Consider the following 13,016-nt stretch of genomic DNA (forward strand, 5'->3'; position numbering starts at 1 on the left):
GTTGTCCTCAGCGTAAGTTAGTTTAAGTTAGATTAAGTAGTGTGTAAGCCTAGGGACCAATTACGTCAGCAGTTTGGTCCCATAGAAAGTTACCACCGGTATGTACAACAACACAATACTCCGTCTTCAGGACAAGAGTGGCCTACCAGGACCATCCGACCGCCGTGTCATCCTCAGTGGAGGATGCGGATAGGAGGGGCGTGGGGTCAGCACACCGCTCTCCCGGCCGTTATGATGGTATTCTTGACCGAAGCCGCTACTATTCGGTCGAGTAGCTCCTCAAGTGGCATCACGAGGCTGAGTGCACCCCGAAAAATGGCAACAGCGCATGGCGGCCTGGATGGTCACCCATCCAAGTGCTGATCACGCCCGACAGCGCTTAACTTCGGTGATCTCACGGGAACCGGTGTAGCCACTGCGGCAAGGCCGTTGCCTACAACAACACAGTACGACAAGAAAATGGTTTCTCTTTTTAAAGAGGATCGTTCTGACATTAGTGACTTTCCACGTTCAGGAAGACCTTCAGTGACGGAAGAAGATCGTTTAATCGTATTAATCCACCCTGATACATGTAATCTACTCGAGAACTAGTTAATGTGATGAATCGCGATCATTCTACCACCGTGCGACATTTTCTGTGGTGTAAGTTCAAAAATCTGGTGTATGGGTGCCGTAGGCTCTAATCCAAAGTCACAAAAATCAGCGGGTGGCGATATGTGCACCTCTTCTTTCTCGTCGTCAGTTGGCTCATGAACAGCACTGACGATTCCTATCCTGTATCGCTACTGGTGAGGAGAAATGGCGTCTTTAGGCTTACGTAAGGAAATGAATGGTTACTCCCAAATGTACAAAGACCTGCTCGCTTCCATAAACGATAATGTTATGCAACTGGTGGAACAGCGACGGTGAGGTGTAATTAAATACTCCCTCCAGGTGTAAACATCACTGCTGACATGAAACTTCCTGGAGGATTAAAACTGTGTGCCGGAGCGAGACTCAAACTCAGGACCTTTGCCTTTCGCGGGCAAGTGCTCTACCATGTGAAGTTTGGAAAGTAGGAGATGAGGTATTGGCGGGAGTAAAGCTGTGAGGATGGAGCGTGAGTCGTGCTTGGCTCAGATGGTAGAGCTCTTGCCCGCGAAAGGCAAAGGTCCCGAGTTCGAGTCTCGGTCCGGCACACAGTTTTAATCTGCCGGGAAGTTTCATATCTGCACACACTCCGCTGCAGAGTGAATATCTCATTCTGATCACTGCTGACATTTACTGTCAATAGTTGAGACGTCTTGCAGACGAAATCCAAGGACAACGACCAGAAAAACTGCGCAAGGTGATGCTAGCCACGATAACGTCCGCCCACATTCTGCTAGACTGACAAAAAACGCTATACAGTAGTTGCTCTGGGAAGTCACTTCGCACCCACCTCGTTCATCTGATCTTGCGCCTCAAATTTTCACCTTTCCAGGTCTCTGTCGAACAAACTTCAAGGAACTCCTATTCCGGATGAGAATGCCTTCGAACATGGCTCGACGATTTCTTCACCTCAAAACCACGTGATTTCTACAGTCGCGGAATCTAAAGGTTACCCCAGCGTTGGCAGACGGTTGTAAGTACTGAAGGAGAATACGCTGTTGGCGACTAACGTCTCTATAATGTGTATTTGTTGTGTTTATTAAACTTACGGAAAAACGCTACGAACCTATGCACCAACCCAACAGAACAATCCACAGTCACCTATTCACCACAACCACTTACACACACTCACAGATCATACCGGACTCGAGAGTCCATTACCGCAGCAACGTATTTTCGTCATCTGTCCCTGTCTTGGGCTATTTCCTTCCATTCACCTTCAATACCTAGGCTCCTCAAATCAGCATTCACATTGTCCTCCCATCTACGCCTTGGTCTCCCACAGGACGTTTTCCCTCTAACTGCCCTACCAGTACTCTGCGCGCTGCCCTGCCCTCATCCATTCGAGCTACGTGACTCGCCCATCGCTGCCTACGTGATTTAATAATACTGATTATGTCAGGGCTTGAATAAGAGTTCGTGAACCTCTTCGTTATGCAGGTTTCGTCACTCTCCGCTAATGTCATCCCTTTTTACTCCGAAAATTTTCCTCAAAATTTTGTTTTCAAATACTCGAAACGGCTTTTCATTTTGCACAGAGAGAGACCACCTCTCACACCCATACAGCATTACTGGTAGAATAACAGTTTTGTATATTCTAATCTTTAAATTCCTAGACAATATCCGTGATGAAAGTAATCTATTCAGTGAGAAGTAGCACCCATTTCCCGCCCATAATCTCTTCTTCAGTTCAGATTCAATCTCATTTCTCGAAGTGATGTCCGCGCCTAGACACTTAAATGTGTTCACTTTTTAAAATTGCATGTCTCCAACTCTTAACATTTCCTGATCTGCTGCTGTTGGCATTCTAGTAGTAACCAGGTATTTAGTTTTGTCTTCACTTATCCTTAGACCTACATCTTCACTAGCCTTGATTAACGCATTCGCATTTGTTACAGATTCTTTTCTATCGCTAATGATGTTCAGATCATCTGCATACCCTAGTATCATAATATTTCCATTTAACTCCACACCCTCTGAATTATCTGCTGCCATTCGTACAATATATTCGAGGACTAAATTAAAAAGTAGCGGAGACAGGGCATCTCCCTGCTTAAGTCCGTTCTTTATTACAAATTCTTCTATTCCCCCACGCGTACTCTACCTTTTGTGTTTTTCAAACTCGCTTCTATAAGTCTAACATACTTCTTTGGTACTCCAAGTTCCAAAATAATTCTGTACAGTTTTGATTGCAATACTGAATCAAATGCTTTTGTAAAATATATGAAATGATTATGAACTGGTTTATTGTATTCCCATTTCTTTTCCAAAATTTGACTCAGGGTGAATATTTGGTCTACAGTTGATCTGTTCCTCCAAAGCCAGCTTGGTAATCCCCCACAATTTCATGTGCATGTAGTGTATGCCTGATTAGTAGAATATTGGAGAAAATTTTGGAGCATACTGGTAATATTAATAAGGCGAAGTGTTAATTCAGGAGGATACTTACATCTCCCGCTCATCGCTTGGAAACGAAATGATAATGGTATTCGTTGCCTATCGGTCGCTACAAAATGACGCCAGCTCAGTGACGATTGGTACACATTATTTGCAGAGGCTACACACTGACCTTTGCACAGTTTTCACAGAGGAGAGGCAACACACTCGCTGGCCGCGGTCGCATTTGACTGCCGGAGCCGGCTAATTGGGGACCAATTACGCGGCACTACTACGAAGATTAACCAGCGGCGCGGCGGGGGCTGGCTTACGTTAGAAGCTGTTAAATATTCCGGAGGACTGGGGCGAGGTGCCCTCTGCAGGCAGCGAGCCTTTAATCATCGTTAGCAGCCGTACCGAGCTGTGCGCGGCTGCACCATGTTGCGGATAATCTGGTGGGCACAACTTTGTCCCTGCCGCAGGACAGTCGCCGACTCGCAGTTAGACAGGCGCGCCAACGCGCCCTTGCGCTACTACTTTTCGACTGAACCGGAACCGCTACCCAGGCAATTTGCAGCTAATGGCGCTACACACAGACGGGCGCAATATACAGGTGTGCACCAGGCCGACCGATTGTCTCTGGAGTGGAAACGAAATAAAGTACCTAAACTTCTCAGCCGCGCTGGGAATTACGCGTACTAAAGTATCTTACCATTGCTGCCTAGGCTGATTATCTGCCAAATGTAACAGTTCCACAGAAGAAGAAGCCGGGACGTAATGACGCACTCCTGTTGTCATCCTAGAGCCCACCAGCAATCTCCCTCCCAAACCTTCAACTTTTAAAAGAATCAAACTCTCACGTATGAAACGTCTGATTACTTCACAAATGAGTTAATCCACAATTCTATGTATAAACAAGTCGTCGTTTAACGCAGCTACCCAATATCTAGAAAGGTCTTGACTTACTTGCTATAGAGTTTTACAAGATTTTCTTATATACGTTATAACGGACAAAGTCTATATATTCTAATATATAACGATATATGTTATGTAATTTAAAATGAAGAAAAGTTACCAGCAAAAGATCCCAACGACACATTACAGCCTTTGGCATAAATTCTAATCTTACGTACTGTTGCTGTAACGAGTTGGCCGGCCGCTGTGACCGAGCGGTTCTAGGCGCTTCGGTGCAGAACCGCGCTGCTGCTGCGCTCGCAGGTTCGAATACTGCCTCGGGTATGGATGTGTGTGATGTCCTTAGATTAGTTAGGTTTAAGTAGTTCTACGTCTAGGGGACTGATGACCTCAGATGTTAAGTCCCATAGTGCTTAGAGCCATTTGAACCTAGCCGTTTCTAGGCGTGAATAAGTATATTAGTATACAACAACGCTCTCATATACTACACAGTACTCTTACTACGGATAATAATTTAACAGCAAAAAAAGAAGTTCATTTAACAAGGATCCGCAGTAATGGAGAATGTCGTAAATTTGAAAGCAGTAATAATGCGATACTACTGGTAATCGACAGACAGACTAATTTCTAGTTTGATAACGGAGAATTCTTATAATGCAGATTGGGAAACTCGAAATCGAGCTGTGTTGATGCTTCACTAATCATGTCCAGGGACCGTTAAGTGGTTCTAGGTTGCCTGTTCTTCATCAGAAATCTTCCATGCTCATTCACGTCTGCAAAACTATGAATTCTATTCGACTCCAGATTTTGTCTGAACTTTTAGCATAAAAATCGGCTTCCTTAAAATGGAACTAGCCTTCACCGCCAGACTATGAACTTGCTTCTCCAATAATGGATTAAAACTTTTTTTCAGAAGAACATTATCTGCTTTCTAGTGGATTTTAGTTAACTTCTCAACAGACATTAAAATAACAGGCTGAAGGAACAGTTATTAAGCCATTAGAGCCTAAGAAAGTTGTAAGCTTGCTCATTTTTCTCTCTTCGCCGTAGTGCTAAACAAAGAACGAACGAACGTGGATTTACATCTAAATCTGCGTTCGTATTACGTAGTCTGCTAAGCAGTGTGCGATAGTTGGTCCGTAATGCATTGGCATCACTAATTCCTCAAACCAATTGCATTCTCTAGTAAGGCGCGGCTGAATGTGTCTGTGCCATAATTACTTTCATTTTACCTTTGTGATCAAAAAACGTTGTTCTGCGAAAATGTGCTTCTGGAATATGGGTTCTGCGAATTTCATTATCAGTCCTTTTATGATTCAATGCATCTTTGATTAAACTATCCCCAGAGGAGTTTATTCGGTATTTATTTCAAACTCTTGGTATGACTAATCGAAACCATGATGACTCGAGTAGCTCATCTTTTTGCCTTCATTATCTCTTCCATCAACAGTGTTTGGTAACCATTTCATACAGTGGAAGAGAATGTTTGGATCGGACGACATTTGTGTAACCAGCAGTTTTTGTAAATAAGTTAAATTTTCTAGAGTAACTGAAACTATATTAGTTTTACTATTCCTTTCCTGACAGCTATGGTAATTCTTAAATATTTCGCTGTTAGAAAGGCTTTTTGAGAGTCATGCTAGTGACATGCTGAATCTGTATCCCACGAGAATGAATACTCCAGTCTTCAGTGGAATGTATACTGCTTAAAATGAATTAAAAGTGTGCACTAGAGGAGGACTTCAACCCCGACGTAGTCTCGCGTATTACTCAGACGTCCAGTAGTTTCATAACAGTGTACGTTCTGCTGCTGTGTGAAGGTTTCGTTCTGGTACAACCTTCACGATGTCTCCTACCTGTACGTTGTCGTGTGGTAACTCCTTTCATTCAAGCCGGTGGCTGTGGCCGGGCGGTTCTAGGCAATTCAGTCCAGAACCGCGTTGCTGCTACGGTCGCTGGTTCGAATCCTGCCTCGGGCATGGATGTGTGTGATGTCCTTAGGTTAGTTAGGTTGAAGTAGTTCTAAGTCTAGGGGACTGATGACCTCAGATGTTAAGTCCCATAGTGCTTACAGCCATTTGAACCATCTTTTCATTCAAAAATATTTTCTTAGCACAGAAAGGGGCGGACAGAAGGGTCTGCGGGCTCAGTGCGCGAACTTCATACACACCTTTATCAAGCGTCTAAGAGTTCTTGCTGTGACGTATATCGATGTATACTTTCTCATGGGATTTGTAATTAATTATAAAGAACCATTCAAAGGAAACTGAAGTATTCATCAAGTAAACTTTAGGCAGTATTATATTTGCGGTTGGACAATATTTTCTTTCTCACTGTAGATATATGTGTCTACTATTCAGCAGGTTCCGTTTTGCGTAGTCACCTAGCAGATCTGAAAAATCTGATTCCTACAATCCATATTTTCAAATATAATTTCGAAAGCGGTCTTATAATGCAATAATTTTATTCTGTACAAGACGTTCTTAGGATCTTCCATTCAATGTGTTACATTTTTTATATTACAGTATAGCAAATCTTTCACTTTTATGGTTTTAATTTTTAGTCCTTTTGTAATCATTAAACGTATAATATAGTAAGACACAGAGGGATTACAGACGTTGGCTGCGAGCAAGCATTGATTGAAATCAATGGAGAAATTTGAAAATTTGTGCCGGACTGGGATTGGAACACGAATCTCCTGCTCATTAGGCAGATGCTCTGACCACTTACAGAATAACACAGTGTTTCTTACTAAGTGAGAGCAGCTTTGGGGCCCATGCTCTCACGGAACAGAAAGGGGAAAATTATCGTTACACTCTAGTAGGAGAAAGAATATCCCCGACATTTGTCGGCTGTTTCCAGCTTTCAACCAGGAAGTGAAAAAAGCTGCAAGCGGTATCATGAACGTTTGTCTGTAGGGAAACTATTTGTTTTTATGCGTTATGTACAGCTACGAGCAAAATAACGAATGGCGAGCTTACCTTTACGCATCCTGCGAGAGAACGGAAGCCGCACAGTCGTTGTAGCCCGACTGCTACTCAGTCGATGCCATCGTTATCTTCACTGCTATACGTGAACTGTTTTTTCTTTTTAGTCACCTTTTTCGTTCCGCCTTTTCGATCTCAACCGCACGTGGTACTCTCACTTCTATAGCGTCATCCGTGCGATAGTCTGATCAACAGTCACTTTGCACCCGCAATGTGAACGCGACATCATCTTTACTCTGAGCCCACCTTGCAATGCCACTGTGTAAGACACATAACTTTTAGGTTATTGCGCTACCATAATGGATCCATTAAATACATTTTTTATGTTGTTTGAGCATTTTACTGGTTCTAAAAGTTCCGCAATTGTCAAATTCTTATCAAAATCTATAGTAATCTCCATCAACCTTGTAGACACAATCGGTAACTTATTTAACTGTGCGGAATGGCACAGTGCATTATCCACTACAAAAACAATGTCCTAAAATGGCGTACGGCCACTACTTAAGCTTTCACTTCTTGTATAAACTGAAAAATGTGCGCACCAATAAGCTCAAAACCTGAATATATGAAATAGCTTACCCGTGCTTGTTTCTACCTAGCGATATGTCCCATGGGATATCGTCTGTGCGTCCGATGGATCATTCGAGCCTCGACTCATGTTTCATTCATTTACATTATATTGTCTGGTTTCATAACTAGCACATCACGGAGATACTGGTGCCTCCCGTCACACGATCTCCATTTCCCGTTAACGCCTTTATATAGGAGCTTTTACGGCACTTATGCAGTTTAGCAGGTACGGAAAAAATTTTTCATTCCAAATGTATCTGGCTTGGAGAGCTTTGTGGGTGAATATGTAAAGTTTGTTGGTGATTGTACTTTGTATTTTCATAAATAAAGTGATCTGTAGCGTAGCCCACTTGAGGTTAGGTTGGGAGTTTTTTTTTTGGAATGCGGCCGCGGCAGCGGCCGCCTATGATTTGAAAATACTGATTAGTTAGTGTATTACGCAATGTTGCGTCATCGGCAGCGCCGCGCTTATCGGGCAGAAGATATCGCCGACGGTCAAGGGAAAATGAAAATGGATGTTATATTCGAAATCAGCGCATCAGAATTCACTATATCGACAAAATATTGAAAAATAAAAAAAATTTAAAAAAATTTAAAACCATTTTTTTTATGTAAATAATTGACTGGGGCGAAAATAAATATCGTATTCGTAATCAGCGTATCAAATTTCACTATAATCGATCAAATTTTGAAAAAAATTGATAAATTTTTTCCGTACCTGCTAAACTGCATAAGTGCCGCTTTTACACCTGAGCAAATGTTTCTTGGAATGGAGAAGAAAATAAGTGTGCCGACGGCGCCGATTGTTCTTTATCGACGTAGTACCCGTATGTATGCAGCCTAACTACATTTTAGATAAAACTGTTCCGTGTCCATCACACTAAAATAGTCTTACTTAATTCGACACTTCTTCCGTCTTATAGATCGCTTCACAGACTGGTACCAAAGGACCTCCGGCGTCCCACTGCCTCACGGAATGAACACTCAGCTTCTGAACACGCGTAGGTCCTGTTCCGTACTTCTCTTTCCTGCGGCATAAGAAAATAAATAACGGCAAGAAGCCATTGAGTGCACACAGACTCGCAACTGTTCGAAACAAATCACGCACCGAACTACAGCCGCCTACAACTACGGCAAGACTGAGACGTTTCCATAGAAACGTAAACAGAAGTCGGATTATATTTTCGGTTGTTACGAAGAAGTCATTAGATGACTGCATTAAACATCACGAGTCTTCTTTGGCTTAATGGGGCTAAGATACGGTGCGCGACGTAATTTCTGTCATAGGCGCTAATCTAGCAACGTTTGTGGGATAGCTTCTTTCATGTCTTGAAAGTATTAGAAATGGTTTGTTGTTGCTGTTTTTTTAAGTCAGTTAGAGCATTGCTTGGGAAATTGACATTCGATACCTAATAAGGAAATATCATAACAGTATCGTTTCACGTTCTTCGATAGTGCATTACGGTTGAATAGTTGCAGATCAGTCCACCATTTTTCGTTGTTCGTCTGCTGAAGAATACCGTATACTGCCGTTACCTCCCAAGTCATTCGCGCTGTTATTGGGCCAGAATATAGCAACATCTACGATCTGTCTATGTTATAGGGTCACCTTTGTAATTAAAACGGACTGAAACCGCCTAAGGATTGATGTTATCAGCATTCAGTGACTTTTTATACGAGTCCTCCGAGAGAAACTATTGCTTCGTTGATGGACCATAGAGTAGGAACGTGGAGTTCACTGCTTTTCCGATAGAGACCACAATGGCTCCATAAAATTCAAATGGCAATGCTGCAGGGGGAAGGTTGGAAGATTGGGACTTAACATCCAGTCGACGACGGGGTTATTGGGGGCACCGCACAGACTCCCATAGGAGAAGAGTGGAGAAGAAAATTTGCAGTGCCTTTCCAAGAGAACCATTCAAGTATTCGCCTAAATCGATTTGTGATACCATGAGATTACGGTCGCGCCGAGTGGGAGTGCAGCATTTTAAACCACTCTGCCATCTAGCTAACTCGTTCTGAAGGAAAAGGTTCAGTTTCCCACCTGGTCTTCAATTTAGGTGTTCCGTTATTCCCCAAAACAGCGAAGGTAATGTGTGACGACCTCTGCCAGCGCTCTTATTCATCTCACGCTAATGAAACTAATTTTGTATTTTTCAGCCCAGTTAGTGGAGACTTCGTTGCAAGGGAATATGCAGTCACAAACTGGCAGTGACGCGAGGGTCACTGAAATCACGCGCTATATAACAGTGATTTAACTAGTTTTACGCTGTATACTCTACTGTAGCCTATCCACTCATTCACTCTATTTACAGAAAGTTTCTCAGTAATAGTTCTGTCATAAACATCTTGTTTACGCAGTTATCCTCCCCAACGTCTGGTCGGCGATATGTTCGAAAGATGTCTGTTAAGGTAAGAAGTAAATTTTATTTTAGGAACCCTTTAATTACAGATAATTCTCTTTATGCATTCTGTAGTCTGTATCTTTATTTAACATTCTCATCTGCACCCGTTTTGTGTTTAGCGGCAGAGATTCTCTCATCCTGATATCCAATAAATGTGTTATTGACTTATTACTAGTATTATTACTTCCTTTACTCCTGGCGGTGATTTTCTTATGTAAAAAATGCCAAATTGTAGCCTGGATCAGAGTCTGTTTTAAATAATGACTACCCCTATAACTGGGTCGGTATGACAGTTTGAAGGTCGGAGGCCGGCCGAAGTGGCCGTGCGGTTAAAGGCGCTGCAGTCTGGAACCGCAAGACCGCTACGGTCGCAGGTTCGAATCCGGCCTCGGGCATGGATGTTTGTGATGTCCTTAGGTTAGTTAGGTTTCACTAGTTCTAAGTTCTAGGGGACTAATGACCTTAGCAGTTGAGTCCCATAGTGCTCAGAGCCATTTGAACCATTTTTTTGAAGTTCGGAGAATGGTGTTCAACTTCCAATATGACAATTTCTATTAAAATGTTGCGGTATTCTTCTAGATCTTCTGGCTGAAGACGGCCTGCCGATACCGTTAGTTGCTTTGCAACCCATTTTACAAATGCGCCTAACGGGATACCATAGATAATTCAGTTCGCTGGGGAACTTCCGGTAGCACGCGATGTTATATAATCATATTGCTGAAAACGTGCTGGTGAGTGATATCTCTCCCATATACAGAGGGTAGGCACAAATTTGAAAACACCGAAAACACAACACATTAGCATGCCTAATATATTTTAGGAAACCAATCAAAAGAGCTACAATTCATCTCGGAATGAATAAATTCAGGTCGTGTATGGCTATCATGGCACTCTTATACCATTCTGTAAAATAGCGGCAAGTTCACCTAAGGAAAATGGAGGAGGACTGCTATCACGTAACCTTCTCTCCACAACCAAGAACAAAGAGTCAATAACATTAATATCATGTGGCCAGGGATGCAATGCAGCTCATCAGTCAAAATAGTCACGTAATCCGTGGCAGTAGTGCGACTTTGCAGAGTAACCATGAGGCCCATGGAAAACTACGATACGACTGCACCCCCGTCATGTTCGCTCTTTTAACGTACAATACTGGCCATTAAAATTGCTACACCGCGAAGGTCACGTGATACAGACGCGAAATTTAACCGACACGAAGAAGATGCTGTGATATGCAAATGATTAGCTTTTCAGAGCATTCACACAAGGTTGGCGCCGGTGGCGACACCTACAACGTGCTGACATGAGGAAAGTTTCCAACCGATGTATCATACACAAACAGCAGTTGACCGGCGTTGCCCGGTGAAACGTTGTTGTGATGCCTCGTGTAAGGAGGAGAAATGCGTACCATCACGTTTACGACTTTGATAAAGGCCGGATTGTAGCCTATCGCGATTACGGTTTATCGTATCGTGACATTGGTGCTCGCGTTGGTCGAGATCCAATGACTGTTAGCAGAGGTTAATACGGAACGCCGTGCTGGATCCCAACGGCCTCGTATCACTAGCAGTCGAGATGACAGGCATCTAATCAGCATGGCTGCCGCCACGTCTCGATACCTGAGTCAACAGATGGGGACTTTTGCAAGACAACAACCATCTGCGCGAACAGTTCGACGACGTTTGCAGCAGCATGGACTATCAGCTCGGAGCCCATGGCTGCGGTTACCCTTGACGCCGTATCACACGTTTGCAGCAGCATGGACTATCAGCTCGGAGCCCATGGCTGCCGTTATCCTAGACGCTGCATCACAGACAGCAGGGCCTGCGATGGTGTACTCAACGACGAACATGGGTGCACGAATGGCAAAACGTCATTTTTTACGGATGAATCCAGGTTCTGTTTACGGCATCATGATGGTCGCAGCGGTGTTTGACGACACCGCGGTGAACGCACATTGGAAGCGTGTATTCGTTATCGCCATACTGACGTATCACCCGGCGTGATGGTATGGGGTGCCATTGGTTACACGTTTCGGTCACCTCTTGTTCGCATTGACGGCACTCTGAACAGTAGACGTAACATTTCAGATGTGTTACGACCCCGTGGCTCTACCCTTCATTCGATCCCTGCTAAACCCTACATTTCAGCAGGATAATGCACGACCGCATGTTGCAGGTCCTGTACGGGCCTTTCTGGATACAGAAAACGTTCGACTGCTGCCCTGGTCAGCATATTCTCCAGATCTCTCACCAATTGAAAACGTCTGCTCAATGGTGGCCGAGCAACTGGCTCGTAGCAATACGCATCATCACACCTGATGAACTGTGGTATGGTGTTGAAGCTGCATGGGCAGCTGTACCTGTATACGCCATCCAAGCCCTGTTTGACTCAATGGCCAGGCATATCAAGGCCGTTATTATGGCCAGGGGTGATTGTTCTGGGTACTGATTTCTCAGGATCTATGCACCCAAATTGCGTGAAAATGTAATCACATGTCTGTTCTGGTATAATATATTTGTCCAACGAATACCCGTTTATCATCTGCATTTCTTCCTGGTGTAGCAATTTTAATGGCCAGTAGTGTAAAATCGACCAGAAGTCACAAAAAGTGAGAAACGAAATTCATCCGACCAAATGGCTCCTCTCCATTGTTCCATAGACCAGGTGTTACAGTTTCAGCGCCACGTTTTCCTGTTACGGGCATTTGCAACGGTGATGAGTGGTTTTGGAATACCGGTCACACAGCAATTCCCCTATTTATATAGTTCGCTTCGTGTTGTTTTTTTGGTGAGAGGGCTCGTGAATGCGACTTTCAATTCTGCAGTGAATTTTGCAGCTGTGGTTCTCTTATTTTTCGTGACGATCCTTTTCGATGACCGTCTATCACGAACACACAATACACACGTTCGACAGTGGTGTAAATTAGACGATGATGTGTCTCCGCATTCCCTGTTTGCGGTATAGATCATCAATTTAGTGCCTCCTGAAACAGAAAACACTTCAGCTACCTTAGTTACGGAAGCAACAACCATATTAGAACCAATAATCGGCCCCCTTTGAATTCAGTGAGCTCCGAAGTAATGCACCTCACTTGCAATGTACTGAGGGCATTGCACAGGGGCCGAGCGTG

The 13,016-nt window shown here is 43.6% G+C and overlaps 1 pseudogene; it reads right to left on the reverse strand.

Annotated features, from left to right (window-relative positions):
• Window positions 1-316: 316 nt before the first annotated feature.
• Window positions 317-434, reverse strand: LOC124607889 (annotated as a pseudogene).
• Window positions 435-13,016: the final 12,582 nt, after the last annotated feature.

Source organism: Schistocerca americana, chromosome 3, assembly GCF_021461395.2.
Source record: "Schistocerca americana isolate TAMUIC-IGC-003095 chromosome 3, iqSchAmer2.1, whole genome shotgun sequence".
Taxonomy (NCBI): domain Eukaryota; kingdom Metazoa; phylum Arthropoda; class Insecta; order Orthoptera; family Acrididae; genus Schistocerca; species Schistocerca americana.